This window comes from Lytechinus variegatus, chromosome 6, assembly GCF_018143015.1.
Source record: "Lytechinus variegatus isolate NC3 chromosome 6, Lvar_3.0, whole genome shotgun sequence".
NCBI classification, from domain to species: Eukaryota; Metazoa; Echinodermata; class Echinoidea; order Temnopleuroida; family Toxopneustidae; genus Lytechinus; species Lytechinus variegatus.
Genome location: NC_054745.1, coordinates 9,267,455 through 9,283,748, shown reverse-complemented (window position 1 = coordinate 9,283,748; position 16,294 = coordinate 9,267,455). Strand labels below are relative to the sequence as shown.

The 16,294-nt window shown below is 36.7% G+C and overlaps 1 pseudogene; it reads right to left on the bottom strand.

Moving 5' to 3' along the window:
- Positions 1-14,160: 14,160 nt before the first annotated feature.
- Positions 14,161-15,808, bottom strand: LOC121416495 (annotated as a pseudogene).
- Between the last annotated feature and the right edge of the window lie 486 nt (positions 15,809-16,294).

The window sequence follows — 16,294 nt, the reverse complement described above, 5'->3', positions numbered from 1 at the left end:
CATTTGTCTATTGTATTTGTGATTAAGTTATGATAAATCATCGCCAAACCTCGGTTTCGTTTTCTTTCTTTTTTTTGTTGGACGCACTGTATAGATGAAAAAAACTCACATTTACCCCGGGTAGCCACTTTCAGCTGTTAGCTGTTCTTGCCCTGTATATGACATGATATGTTATTATTTCTCCCCAACTCTTATTCAGATTGAGATTCAAATTGAGACTTTAGATTTACATCCAACAGAAATGACATAAATATTGATACAAATCATTTTCATTCATTATAACAAATATTTACGATACAAATCAGCGTTATTACAATTACATTAAAAACATCAGTGATAATTAACATATAAAGATATAAACAAAATATGGTGAATTTTGTAGAATAATTATAAACTATAATTCAGAACAAAAAAGAATATGTGAAAATACGTCTTATACGTCTAACACGAAGGCAGACGGTAGCATTTTTAAGTTTTTGGTATGAATCAGCCGGGGATCGAACCCACGACCTCCCGTTCATGAGACAAACACTCAACTACTAAGCTTACATGTCCGTATTCAAGCAAAAGCTGCGCTTCAATTTTCTGGCCTGTCGAAGTTGCCAAAACCGTTTATTTTGTTTTGAAAATATATATTTAGAATATCGTCTAAATGAAGCCCTCATCTGAAAAAGGGCACTTATCAAAGGCAGCATCTACATTATATAGAGGAGGCCCTGGTACTTGAAAGCGGGGGCTGAAGCACCGCAAGATTTTCCGGAAGAGGGGGGGGGGGTTGATGCGTGTATTATTCTCGATAGATAGCACCCCCTGGAATTCCGGCAGATGTGACAAAAAAAGAAACATTACCCAAAAAACTTCATTTTGTAGTGCAATCCTTTTTGTTTATTTGCCCGTAAAATTTATTGATGTAAATTTGAAAATCAAAAAAGGTTCAATGTAAAATTTTGGTCCCAAGAAATTAAACAAGCTTCAGCCCCCTTCCCAGTGCCAAGACCTCCAGGTTTCTTTTATATAATTTAGATGCTGCCTTTAAATAAGTGCCCTTTTCCAGATGAGGGCTTCATTTAGACGATATTCTAAATATATATTTTCAAAACAAAATAAACGGTTTTGGCAACTTCGACAGGCCACCGTCACGTACACGAACTTATTTTATGAGATATAAAACAATGCCTTCTATGTTTTTTTTTTCAAGAGGAGAACGCAAAGAGGCTTTACTGTGTGTAGTAGAAATGTATCTTTCCTCCGATTGGGCTCTCAAAATATTTAAATTCAACATAGAGTGGAATCAATAAAGGGTCGTGTGGCTGTTCTTCAATTTACCACAGCTCCTCTACATGTCAGTTGAAGAGTATTTTCTCCTCAATCTATTCCAAGGTATTAATACAAACAAAAATAATCTTTTAAGAGTTCTAAAGACAATAAACTATTTTTTAATACATAAAACCAAAAAGGGAAAGGGTATCCTAGGCATGCTCCTGTTGGGTTATAGCCTTTACTGTGCTAGAGCACTATTACAAACGGCCGAAGAATAATAATAGTTATAATAATAATATTAACAATAATTATAATAATATCAATAATGATGAATGTAAATATAAAAATATAGATATAAAAGTTGCTTTATTATACCCCAGAACGCAATTTGCCTTGCCGATGGCTTTAAAACATATTTTTTTTTATTTAAAGTCGAAATACGGAGAGGGGATGGGGTAAATTCGGAGGGCTCCAGTGGGCTTAAATAAACAAAAATAAAAAAAACTTTTTTTTCAGGAATCATGTTGTCTGATGTCCCATAATCTGTGTTTTCCAAGTTGATAATACAAGTCAAACTGGTTTTGTAAAGTAGTGGGAATGCCGGGGAGATGCAGTTTTGCCACTTTGGGGTCTCCAAAAGATATATATTTTAACAAAGTTAAAATATGGATTGAGGTGGGGTACATTCGTCATGATTCATGTGCCAGAGCTTCATTAAAGCAGTAACCTGCAAAGCAATGTCTCCTGTAAATTTTCCAAGAGAAACAAATTAGAAACAAATAAAACAAAATTAATAGTGTTTTACCGATACCGAAATGCATTATGTCCGTATGTATCATATACATTACGGTGTGGCAGACACACCAACAAAAGCGATACGAGAAGCCGATGGAAGCTATTGTGTTGAGATTGTGTTATCTCGAATGACATACCATTGATCGCTTTATTGTCCGATTCGTGAGTGTGACTGTGACACAGAGGTTGTTTTGGTCTCGTTTTAGCGCAATATCACGTCATACATTTTGACATATTTGTCCTCTTTCTAAGCAAATTAAGACACTAATACTGTCATGAAGCATATCGATGTTTTCGCTAATATATTCTCTTTCATGTAGAATGTTGACATTTTTGTATTAATTGTTGTTATTTATAAAACAGTTCAGGATTCTTGAAAAAATACTCTGTTTAAATTATAATTTGCATAATTTATGTAAATTTGGTAATAATAAACAAGGATGTCCCAATTATTTTAAGACAATTTTCTTCCCTGTCCTACCCTAAGTTTTTATTTCCAATTTTAGGGCAGTTCTGGTGAAATATATATTCTGAATTACTTGTTTATACTATATCGACATAATATGCAAATTTATGCAAATTACTTGCTTATTTGCATAGATACAGCGTGTCTCTTTGGATGAATCTTTTTCTTTCGACTCAAAGAACATTTGTGCCAAGTGGGACATTTGTACTCAAAAATGCAGCGTTCAACCTCTTAACAAGTCTACTAAAGTCAGTATAAACTGTGTAGCGAACTTTGCGCATTAAGGACCGAGGAACGCGTTAGATGGCAATTGAAACTATTTAACTCAAGCTGGCTTGTCGCTATATAAAGAGTTTGGGACAATTATTATAGATGCTCGTTTGAATGTCAAAGGCGATGATATTCTATTGTTATACATTTACAACAGTACATGCGATGTTTGCCTACCGCGCCGTTTCATTGTCTGGTTGCACGCAATAGAAATCATGTGTTGTTTTCATGAAAAAAGTGGGGTGGGGAAAAAAGACGACCATGGAAAAGTTCAAAATAGCCCCCCCCCCTTCCACCACAAGTTGGAGGGCTGAATAATATTTTGGCTTGAAAAATATTTAGTATAATTAAAGTGTTTGGATCCACCAGGGATTCCGTAACCCATAATGCAGGAACCCTCACGTGTATTTTTACCTCAAAGCCGATCATTATTCATATGTTCACTTCCAGAGTTGCGAAGCGTCACATGCTAAGTTATAATGCCTAGAGTAGAGGGGCGGCAAAGGGTTATTTCGATAGGTAGGTACAAGATGATCTGACGGGCATCTGCCCCCCCCCCCCCCGTCCATATCCGGTCGATCGCCTTGATATGTTTATGGATTCTTTTTAATACAATTCCTTAATCTATATTCATTCTTCTCTTCCCCCTTTTCTCCTCTTTATTCACTACCTATGAAGTTGCCTCCCTTTCCCCTCTCAACACCGCCGCTGAAATCTAGGTCCAAAGTGCAATACAAAAAATACAATCATTCAACATATTCACGACTGTACTACATAATAATACACTGTCTGTTTATCTGCAATATACAATAAGCATGAAAAGAAGTTTTGATATTATGGTGGGTCGACTAGCGCTAGCCTTTAGCTTCCATTGTTTCGTTTCTTTTTGGTTTAAGCATTGTATGAAACGCGTTTCTGTATTGAACCATGTGGGAAGGATAGCTCAGATAAGTTGGCTGCTGTGATCGTGATCATCGTTTCCCTCGTTAAAAAGAGATTAAGTGAGAGAGATAAGAAATACATAAACATAAAAAGATACAGTAACTAAAAAAGATAAAAAAGAAAGAAGGAAAGACAGTGTAGAAGGAGGAAAGGAATAAAAGGAGGAAGAACAATAATGAAAGAAACACTCTAAAAAATGAAGTGCTAATTTAGCTCTTAAAGAGCGTGTATAGTGATTGGACTTTGGAGTACTGATTTGTCTAGTTCAAAGAGAGAGAGAAAGAAATTAAGTAAGAAAGAAAGAAAGAAAGAATAAAAGAAAGAACGAATAAAAGAAGTAAAATCAATCGCTCTGCTTTTTTTGTTGATAAGTTTCTTCTTGATGATATTCTAATTATCATATCAAGGTGGGCTTCCCATTTAATAGTACTCATTTAGAAAGAAAAAAAATTACTTCACATAATCACATGAAAAAGCGACATATTTTGGTAAATTTTGAGTATGTTATTCCTGAGGTCAAAAAGTACAAAAAAAAAACTACAAAAATAATTTGTTGCTTTTGGTCCGGGTAATGGTATTTAGGTCCTACATTGGCCGGTCTTTCTTTTGCAGTCCTCCTGGGTGTTCTGCTATTAACCCTATTAAAGACTGGGCTATTCGAGATGTATTGCGGACCGGGGGGGGGGCATGATGGACCCCCTTCTGATCTCGGCTGCCAATCGAAATTGACATGCAAGTACTTTACCACATAAACTACATGCCAATCTGAAATAAAAACCTAAAAATGTATATTTTTTCACTTATAAATAAAACATGCAAATTTATGCGAGAAAATATCATTTGCATATTAAACACCTAATAACACTTTTTGTTCAGATGTCATCTTTGCCATAAAATTCAAAGGTTTCACAAAGGAAAAATGCAAAAGCCATTTTTTCTGGACGTATTTCTTTGTTTAGAGATTTCTTTTTCATCCGTTTTTTTCAATGTTTTTTCAATGGAAATTATTACAGACTTTTTAACAGCTAAATTAAATCCTGAATTAATTTAGCAGACCAATTAGAACAAAAAAAAAATCAAAATAAGTATGAACACTAAGCCATTCTCGGCATGACATTGTCTCGTAATAAGTCAAGTAGCGTCGGGATGCTGCACCCGTTTGTCGCGAATCTTGGTCTCAATTTTTTTGCGTGACTTAAAAAAATGCATAACATTTTGCGTTTCGGAAAGGGTTTTGGGGTGGAGGATCATGCCCCCCCCCCCCGGTCCTTTTAGGGTCAAAGAAGAACCGGGCACACAAGAAATTAAATATAAAATGCAAGCGATAACATTATCCACTGTTATGTTTATATTTCATAATTAAATAATTTTGAACATTAGAGTTACCCTACAGATTTCAAGAACGAAAATCCGAGATACAAGCATGGAATATCTAAGAGAGCCTTCGTTGCTATAATATTGGATTGTCAATGTCAACTAGAACAATGTTTGGCTGTAGATGACGCTATTTATTTTACTGGTAGGGTCGGATTTGACTCTTCCATTTGCCATCAGGGGTCCTATTTAATAAGATTTGTTATAATAATACATTTGCGATAGCAGTTAAACCCTACTGAAATACCAAAATCTGATTTTGACTGATAGTAAACTTGTTATCGAAATTATGCATTGCTCATTATGACAAGTCTTTAGTTGGGCATCAACATCACACCTACGATCGCAGTCATCGAATCGGAAGGAAGAATCCAAATCCAGGGGAGCGTTTCATGAAAGGACTTGTCAGACGTTTTATCCGACAAGTCCCATTTTATCCGACAGTTACTATAGTAACAGTGCCTCTCAGCCAATCAGAATCAAGGAGAGATGTCAGATCTGAAAACTTGTCAGACAAAAATGTTGATGAAACGGTCCCCAGATTGCCATAGACCCATTATAGTGAAGTTTACATCATACAGGAAGCGACATGAGGTACTGCAAGCAAGAAAGAAAAATGAAAGGGAGTGTCAATCCATGAAAGACCTCATCAAGCGAAATGTTGACCTTCTTCGCATGGCCTCTCGTCATGAATATGTCATTAATGCATGGTCTTCAGATGGACGTATTATTGTAGAACTTCCAGCAACTGATGGAAAGCGATGTACAAAGCTTATACGAAGCGAAGATGACTTGAACGAAACTGAACTCAAGTTCCAAAACTGAATATAGTATTCCTGACTTGTAAAGAAAAAAAATAAAGATAATACTAAAACAATTATTTTCCTCCATAAGGAAAGGATGGTAATCAATGATGATATGAATTTCCCTGACTTTCTCAACACATGTTAGAGGTGTACCAGTTTACATCTATATTTTATTAGATATCTTTAGTTATATCGACATGATACTTATAAAAGAAACCGTAATGTTATAAATAGTATGATGCAAACAGCAAAACGAGAATAGTATCAGAAAAAAAATGAATGTGCTAAAAACAATATAACATTTTTGTGGAATATGATTAACGAAGTAATGAACAAAAAAAAGGCCTACAAATGATGATATGAGTATTGAACAGAATGGTCAATTTCTTAAAGAAAAATAATATATTGTCTATATTTTTAATGGTTGTTTTGTTAGTATTGGGAAAAAGCTTCAAGACAGCATAGAAGGTGGACGTTCAGATCCTAAACTAGACATAAGTCACTGGTTAAAGGGAAATTACCCTTCGTCTATGTTCTTCTTCACAAATCAGTTACATGCATATCCTGGCTGGTATGGAAATGAAGAGACTATGACGTTAACAATTCACTATCTATTTTGTATTTTATTACATGAGTATGAAATATTTCCATTTTCTCCATATTGGCATGTGGAACAAAGTTTTATTCTATCCTGAACATGTGGAATGACCAATGTTTTGATATTTTGTGATTCGATCAAAATGGTCCTTATCGTCAAATCTGTAAAAAATGAAAGATTGTATAATTCAAACAAAAAAAAAATTAGTGAGTAACATCATCAACTCTCTCGTTTGCATATCACTGTGTTATGCATAAAGCTGTTTTGTGAAAAATAAGCGAATCTTTAAAATGTCTTAACTTTTCTGTTTTACATCGGATTTTTATGATTTTTTTAGCATTATTCTTGTTTGATTTTTCTCTTTTGACTTAGGGTAACCTTTTCTTGGGTCGGACTTGCCCTTTAATACAGCATGACAGTAATTAAAATAGGAATGTACTAATGAAAGTAAGACTTGATTTCACCTGATTTCACTACCATGTTAATTTTCTTTTGACCTGAGCCTCACTTTTTTATTAAGCTAAGCACATTTTTGTTTTTCACCTGTTATTACTGCAACAGTTTGGAATGGGAAGGGGGGGGGGGGGTATGCCTGCGACAAATCAGTATATTATTGTAACACTTGTACAGAAAGTGTATTTTTAAGGAGCATTGCTTCCTGATATACAATTTGCAAATCAAGTTCCGATTAAAAATCAGTTCATGAGTTTCATGAGGTAGCATTTATTGTCAAAATAAATAAATAAAGGGAAATTCTTACATTGTATTGAACAAACATACTATAACATCTAAAAGTCATCAGAAAATCAATCTCACAAGAATTGGTTCAATCGTTCGAATCTGAATATGTATCTATACACAAATTTCTTTGTTTGACATAAACATTTTGTTTTACAATACTGATTTACAATGATAACATAAAAAAATTATAGCAGCATATCGCAACCATCACCAATACACAGTGGCGGATCCAGGGGGAACAGCCTCCCCGTCCGCCCCCCCCCCCCCATCCTTGAGAGGCACAATAAAAAAATAGTAATATAAATGTACCGTTATAACGCAAGTGTGCCCCCCCCCCCCCCTAGACAATTCTGGATCCGCCCCTGGTGATGCATCAATACAGTTTTCCTAGATTAACATTTAATTGAATTATGTATATACATGTATTAATCAATGTACAAAGAGAAATAACGTATCGGAATTTAACGTAGAAAAGGTATAGCATAATACCAAAATAAAAGAAAGGCACTTACTGTATTGTGGAGCTGCTCTAATTCAGACATACACCAAAGCTTATCATGACCTGTTGAGTCAAGATTGAAGTTGATCACCTTTGCCTCATGGTATAACCCTTTTGAAAGATTTTCCTTGCGTTCGTTCACTTCCTAAAACTAAACATGATTGAACAAAAATACTCCAGCTTGGAAAAATAATTATTATGAACAGAGGGAAAATTCACAGAGCAAAATGCAAAAACATTACATTGAAAATCTTATCATAACAAAGTAATTAAATTTTAATGTCTTGTAGTATCGTCATGAATATTCATTAGGGGGTTGGTGTATTCTGTTATTGGATAATATCTTACATACGAATATAATGTGGTTTTAGGAGTTTGTTTGAAGGGAGTCCAGATTTACCTTTTTTGAAATTATTTAAGGAAGGTAATGTAAAGTTCGCATGGCTTCTGACTTTAAATTGTTTAATGTCCGAAACCACATCTTGATCAAGTGCTTCAATGTGAGTGTAATGCAGGCTTGAAAGAGCGCCATCTTTTGACGTAAAATGGACAAGCACGCTAAAGGACAAGCACGCTAAATGTATGTATATGTCACCTCACTAAATGACATAATTTCATGCCGTCCAACTAGCTTGTAATCATGCTGACATTCACAAAGCGTAAAGGGGTGATGGGATCTATCAACCCCTCCCTTTTTTCTCTGCTTCTTTCTACTCTTGCATGCTATCTCCCTTCTCTTTATAAGTGTTTATTTTCTTTCTCTCTTATCCCATTTTTTCTCCCGGGGGGGGGGGGCTGTACACACGCGTGAGCAAGTAATTTCCAAACATTCCCTAAACAAGTTTTTCGCCGGCTTTATTTACACATTTTGGCCCTTAAACAAGTTAGTAGTCACCAAAATATGGCCTCGGGGAAAAGGCTTGGGGAAAAAACATACCCTACCATACAAATTTGGCTAGTCTTAGACAACAAATAAGTATTGGGGGAAAAACATACCCTAAATACGTTGACCCCGCTATTGACCATTGACCGGTCTTTCTAACCCACTCTTTTTCTTCAAAATCTGTGTTTTTGGTAGTCTTTAACGAGTCCACGCGCGTACCGCGTCCACAACTGAAAAAAACCCTTTAAACGCGTTTTTTGTTTGGTCGCGCGTGTGTTCAGCAACGTATTTGATTGCCCCCGGGATTTTTCTATCTCCTATACGTAATCTTTACTGGCAAGCCTCCTAGTTATGTTTTCTTTTACTTTATTTTCACAAAACAAGATTATTCTACGGAGTTCAATTTTTTTTCAGTTTTGCTAGGAAAAAAACTCATAGCAAACTTTAACTTTATTTCTGTGTCCATATTCCCCCTTGTGTCTTTTTCTCTCTCCCTATCTTTTCCTCGCATCCCTCTCATCCCCTCTTCTTCTCCGATAATTCTCTTTATCTCTATAAATATATTAATGTCCCTCTTATCACATTGTCTCTTCATTTCTCTCTCTCTCTCTCTCTCTTCCTACTTATCTTCCCATACTTCTTTCTTTCTTCTTGTATTCTCTTCCCCAATTCGTCTCTCAACATCATTTTATTATTTATAAAACCATTCTTATATGGTACTCATTAAAAGATGACCTGCATATAAAGTCGTTTTTTCACATTTAATACATGTATGTTGACCACATTACTTGATTATAAAAGTACATGATTATTTCTGTTCATAAAAAAATATAAAAATACTCTCGCCGTGACCGTGACCTCTCACCATGCAAAGATTCTGATTAATTTGAAATATGAAAAAATTATTCAGATTTGTTGATAATTACCGTTAAGGTCAGTAATTCGTATACAACTGATAGTGGATTGACAAACATTTCCCTATATATGCTTTATTTCATCTTGATCAAAGTCTATACATCAACAAACATTGGCATTTTTTCTATTTTAACAGTGTTAGTAATTCAAAACAAAGCATAATGAAATATATTGGACTAAAAACAAAACGTATACTTACTACTCATCTCGGTAGATCTTGACATCATGAATATAAATCATCATATTTTTATATCATAATAGAACAGTTCATTATGTACAATAGTTTTCCAAATTGTATAAAGCGAATTGTTATCAGCTGTATAGACCAATTTCACGGCCGGTTTATGTATTTGGCCCTCTATCGGCGACGCCATTGCTGCGGTGGGCAAGTGCGCTGACCGCGATTGGCTCTGTGTACAAATTCAATGAAAGATTACAGATAAGCTCTGATATTGTGTCATTAACTTCATCATAAATCAATAAAATAAAGCATGGACACCTGGGTAGACGATGTAAGACAATGGCCATATGTGACCGATGAAGGTATGATGAATTTTTGCACTTTGGCTACTTTTTCCCCTTAGTTTTGTCAGTAAAAGTGAGTTGATGATGACCAAGAATCGCTGTTGGTTTTCATCAGGGAGCTCACTTCTTGTTGCTAGTAAATTGTGTTAGAGTAGCGGAGAGTGAACGAGACATAGAGTGAGAGAGAGAGGATGAGAGAGGGGAGAGAGTATGTGTGAGAGGAGGGGATAGTGAGAGGGGAGAGGGGAATAGTGAGAAGAGGGGTAGTGAGAGAGAGAAAGGGGGGCTAGCGAGAGAGTGTGTGAGAGAGGGAGAGAGAGGGATAGTGTAATACAGAGAAGGGGATAGTGACAGGGAGAGAGAGGGATAGTGTGAGATAGAGAGAGAGGGGGACTGATATTTCCATCTAAGCATGATCAAATATATCCCCCTCCCTCCCCCCCCCCCCCCCCACAAAAAAACCACCACCACCACATTTTATGCAGGCCTATAAGTATCCAAAAGGAGGGGGCAAGGCAAGAGAATAAAACAGAGAGGAAGGAGAAAGGAGGAAGGGGAAGAGAGGGCCAGGGCCCTGTTTCATAAAAAAGTTGTTATGATACCACTGGCGACGCATTCTTTCATCACGGCCTGGAAACCTATGCAGGGTGTACGGCTTCACACACAAACAGGCTTCATGAGTCTAAGGCGAGTGAATTTCACATTCACTTTGCTTCCAATCCTGAAGCTTTCTCCAATTGTTGTGGCAATTGAACACAGCACAGCTGCGACCTGAACTTCTCCGATTAATGCTCATTGTGAATCTTACAAGAAATCTGCTCAATTGGTCCAAAATAAAAAAAAATCGAACGAATGTACCAAATACCCTATTGACTTGTGTACTATAAAAGTTGATTCGCCCACCGCAGCATGGCGACCAGTCTGCTGCCCTCTCACGTTGTGAAATTGGTCTATAGACCAATTTCACGGCCGGTTTATGTATTTTGACCCTCTATCGGCGACGCCATTGTTGCGGTGGGCAAGTGCGCTGACCGCGATTGGCTCTGTGTACAAATTCAATGAAAGATTACATATAAGCTCTGATATTGTGTCATTAACTTCATCATAAAACAATAAAATAAAGCATGGACACCTGGGTAGACGATGTAAGACAATGGCCATATCTGACCAATGAAGGTATGATGAATTTTTGCACTTTGGCTACTTTTTCCCCTTAGTTTTGTCAGTAAAAGTGAGTTGATGATGACCAAGAATCGCTGTTGGTTTTCATCAGGGAGCTCACTTCTTGTTGCTAGTAAATTATGTTAGAGTAGCGGGAGAGTGAACGAGACATAGAGTGAGAGGGGAGAGGGCAATAGTGAGAAAGGGGGGGGGGGGTAGTGAGAGAGAGAGAGAGGGGGGGGGGCTAGCGAGAGAGTGTGTGAGAGAGGGAGAGAGAGGGATAGTGTAATACAGAGAAGGGGATAGTGAGAAGGAGAGAGAGAGAGAGGGACTGATATTTCCATCTAAGTCCTTTCTGTTGATGTTTTTTATCCACTGGCGACGCATTCCTTCATCACGGCCTGGAAACCTATGCAGGGAGTACGGCTTCACACACAAACAGGCTTCATGAGTCCAAGGCGAGTGAATTTCACATTCACTTTGCTTCCAATCCTGAAGCTTTCTCCAATTGTTGTGGCAATTAAACACAGCACAGCTGCGACCTGAACTTCTCCGATTAATGCTCATTGTGAATCTTACAAGAAATCTGCTCAATTGGTCCAAAATAAAAAAAAAATCGAACGAATGTACCAAATACCCTATTGACTTGTGTACTATAAAAGTTGATTCGCCCACCGCAGCATGGCGACCAGTCTGCTGCCCTCTCACGTTATGAAATTGGTCTATAAGATCAAACAGCATGTCGAGCGTTTCATTCGACAGTTCTCATAGTAATAGCGCTCAGGCAGTCAAAATCACCTTAAGTCGTTTGATCTGATATACCACTTGAAGAAAATGTTGAAATAATTATAGCGCCCTCTCCCATTCCATTTTAGGAACGAATTTTTAATAACCTATTCTATATTGACAATAACGAGCAATGGAATTGATAGTTGAAATAGAACATAACCCTAGCTATACTCAACCTGTACAAAGTTGATTGTTGTAAGAATAAATTCGATAGTGTTGTACTCCTATAATATACATTAAAACAATACACCTTAGATAATAACGATGTATATACGACTCGTTGTAGCATCATTGATACGCGTGTCGTATTATACAGTACCGTGAGCGCAGCTAATTTAGCGGTTAAAAGAGAGAAAGAGGGGGGGGGGGGGAGGGTAGATGTATAAGGATAACTACAATGTGAATCAATTATGATCAGAAGAATGCAACCATTTTAATCTCTAGAATATTCACTTCAGCTAATGCCTCTGGCATTGACTTACTGTTTACACACTAAACACGATTTAAAATGGAAACGAAATAAACAAATGGATTGAATCGAATTAAATATCATATTAACATGAAACCACGAGCGAAAGCTACATTATGTGTAGTTATTTCGACAAATACCTAATTATCTGTGATATATATTCCTGTCTTATTTTTACAGCACGGTGCGCTAGACTATCGGATGTTTTAATTTTATATGATCTTTACAATGAAATCAATTTAATGATTTCAACAATCATTACTGAACGTAGTGGGTCCAAACACCGCATTACAGTACGTCAATACAAATAACCAAAAAAAAAAAATGTGTTTCGATTCCATATGTTTGTTATTTTAGATTTCATTGTCAGGTAGCCAATGTGAAAGATGATATAAGTCATTTGGGGAAACAATTATATCAGTAATATATGTTGAAAATATTAAGCAATACGAGGATAAATTAAAAGCTGTACAAGCGAAGAAAAATGAACTGATTGAAATAAGTAATATGATGCAATTATACTTTCAGGGATATGATGAATATAGCGTGTGCTAAATCACATTGAGAAAAACCTCACCTATTTTGTTATACATAGAGAGTATTCAATTCGCTAAAAAAATATACGGGGAAACATTTTCCCTTTCCCTTTATATTGTCATATGAATGCAGACTAAGGAAGGACCCTATTGAACACCATTATTTACGAGATTTTATCTTATTTCAATCTAACTTCATGAGGGGGATTGTGTACAATACGAAACTTCAATTTCATACAATTTTGGCCCCTTCCAGCTTTTTTTTTTACCACAAAATGAAAAAAAAATCAACCAGGGTACCATTCCATAAAACCTGGCCATGATAACAACTCCAGTTTGAATATCAAATTTCATAGGATGAGCCAATCAGGAAGCAGAATCGTTATTGTCGTCATGGTAGTTGACATTCTAGCAAAAGTTGCTATCATAGTCAACATTTTTATAAAATGGGGTCCTGATTAATTACTTCGAATCAAATACCCTAAAAGCAGAGAGCAATTTTAATCGAGGAATAACCCGATCACTATTAGGAGAACAAAATCGAACAAAATGTCGTTTGGTAAATGATCGGGTTCAGTTCACAGAAATCGGTTATTTACACGTTTAACACTGAATTCAATAATAATTGATAATAATAATAAAAATAATTGTTGTGGCCCAGTGGATTAGTCTCCGGACTTTGAAACAGAGGGTCGTGGGTTCAAATCCTAGCCATGGCGTAATTTCCTTCAGCAAGAAATTTATCCACTGTGTGCTGCACTCGGCCCAGGTGATGTAAATGGGTACCGCAGGAAGTAATTCCTCAAAAAGCTGTGTACGCCTTAATCGGTTGCCTAGCTTAGCAGGGGTAATAATAATAGCAGTGCCTTTTAAAGCGCCATGAGCATCGAAAGGTGGACCTGTGCGCTATATCACTAGCCACCATTATTATTATTATTATATGAGCGACAGTTTTCTATTTGATATGGAATGATAACCATTACACACTGTGACCATGTGTATTTGAATATGTAGTCACGTACATAAAGAGTTAGGAGGACGTAAATTGAAATGGAAGTAAAGGTGAAAACAAATCTCTGGTCTATATTTCTCTTACAACTCCGATATCATTCCTTTGATAGTCTAGATGATTTACAAGAATAATGTCTTCTGGTAGATAAGAAGTTTGTCACCATCACGCCCTACGAGTTACCAGAAGGAGTAACGAGACAAGGGCTCCTGTAGTGAGGGCTATCTGATTTCTCGTATTTTACGATCCTCCTTGCCTGGATGATACCATCACGTGACACCTGATCAACTGCGTAGGTATTACGCGCTCTATCCCGGTACGCGATGTAGAGTGTGTCTGTCAGTTTGTCAACGCGACACTGTGGGCAGTCCCACTCATCACAGTGTATGACAGCCTTCTCTTCTCCTGATCGTGAGATGACAGTGTATTCACCATAACCTGTCTTCACAACGATATCACCTGATGACAAGGCTTGTATCTCACCCCACACCTTCTTACCCTGCATCGTAATAGTGTTTACTATCTTATCATTAGCAGGATTGATGACGTAGATATTAGACTGATTGAACTGAGCAGCGATGATCATCCCATCCCTGTCAACATCAACATACACACAATAATCGTCTCCATTCCTTGGTATGCTGATGTCTCTAATCACCTTCCATTGTCTGTCATAGAGAGTGATGCATCCATCCAACCTGTCATCCGTGTAATCATCTCTCTCCTTACCACATACTATTACGTCACCGTCTATGGGCGCACATGATGTAATCAACACACCTCCATCAATGACTTTCTCTGTGTGTTGAGTGTTAATGTTTGTAACATACATGCCCTTGTTACCTACGCCTTGCACACATATCTCATCATCACTGACTAAACCACGCACACACGGGTTATTAACAACCGATGGAATGTGGTTTGACGTGACAAGTTCCCATTTACCGATATTCCCATCAATTCTACCATAGTATTCTCCACCTACTTCCCCCTCTACAAACTTCACTCTCTCAACTTTACTCTGTATTCGGTCAAGACAGTCGCTAACATCTTGATGAACATTCAAACTTAAATTTTCATCAATAGATGCAAGTACTTGAGGAGCTTCATTCACCAATGTTTCATCATGTTGGTTTATACGTTTGATGGTTGATTCAATGTTCATCAAAGTGTTTATTGCATGCTGATTTTTACCAGTGAGATTATTTGTCTTCTTAGTAACTACCTCACTGATTGTCTTTATATCTGATAAAAATTTAGCTTCGTTATCTTTGAGGAATTTTTCTTCCTTTTCTATCTCAGTGTTGCAGTCCTTGATCCGTTTCTCCCTTTTCTCATTAATGATTCTAATTTCTTCATCTGCCTCCTCGTCAATCTCTCGAAGCATTCTCACTTTCTTGTCCCTTACATTCTTTAACTTGTCTTCGAATGTCATCTTCACTTGGTCCTTGACTGCGTCAATGCCCTTACTTGCAGAGGTTGCAAGGGTTTTTATTGTAGAGACCAGAATTTTCAGTTGTTTCTTCGTTTCTTCTATCTTTGGTTTTTATCCTCCAACCTCTTCCTGCTCTGGATGATGACATCCTCAATGTCGTCTAGCTTACATGGTTTTTGGTGATTTTTAGTAGCACATACATGACAAATAGAAATGTTATGTTGTACACAGTACAATTTGATTGGCTCACCATGCTTGTCACATGACCATGTCATGTCATGACCTTTTCTAGGTCGGAGCTGAACTTGGTTTTCTTCAGGAAATCTTGCCGCCATGTTGTAATGTCTGAAGATTGTTAATTTACTATGGTCAGTTGAAACCTGTAAGAGATGTAAAATGAAAGATATTGTCAAATTTGTCATCAAAGGAAGAGACTTTAAAGTTAAAGATAAATTCGGCTGAAATACTTATGCAATCTATGTAATACATGTGCTTTCTAATGATAACGTGCAAAAGCCACTCTCAATTGATAAAAACTCCAGTTAACGTTCCCTTGGTTTCAGCATATCAGAATTACTGACCTCATCCTTCAAAATTTAAATGGCTACTTAATGTGAATAATTTGAAGATTTCAAACTTATATACCTTTCACAATCCTATGAAATCTGAATACATTTATATAAATAGCCCTGGGTTCATCAGGTTCAGATCACTGTTTATCAGCGAACAGACTTTTTCCATATCTTAAAACAGCAATCATGGCTGTCGTTATTTATTCAGAGCAATATCAATATTTGATGTATTTCTGATGAGTAAATAGC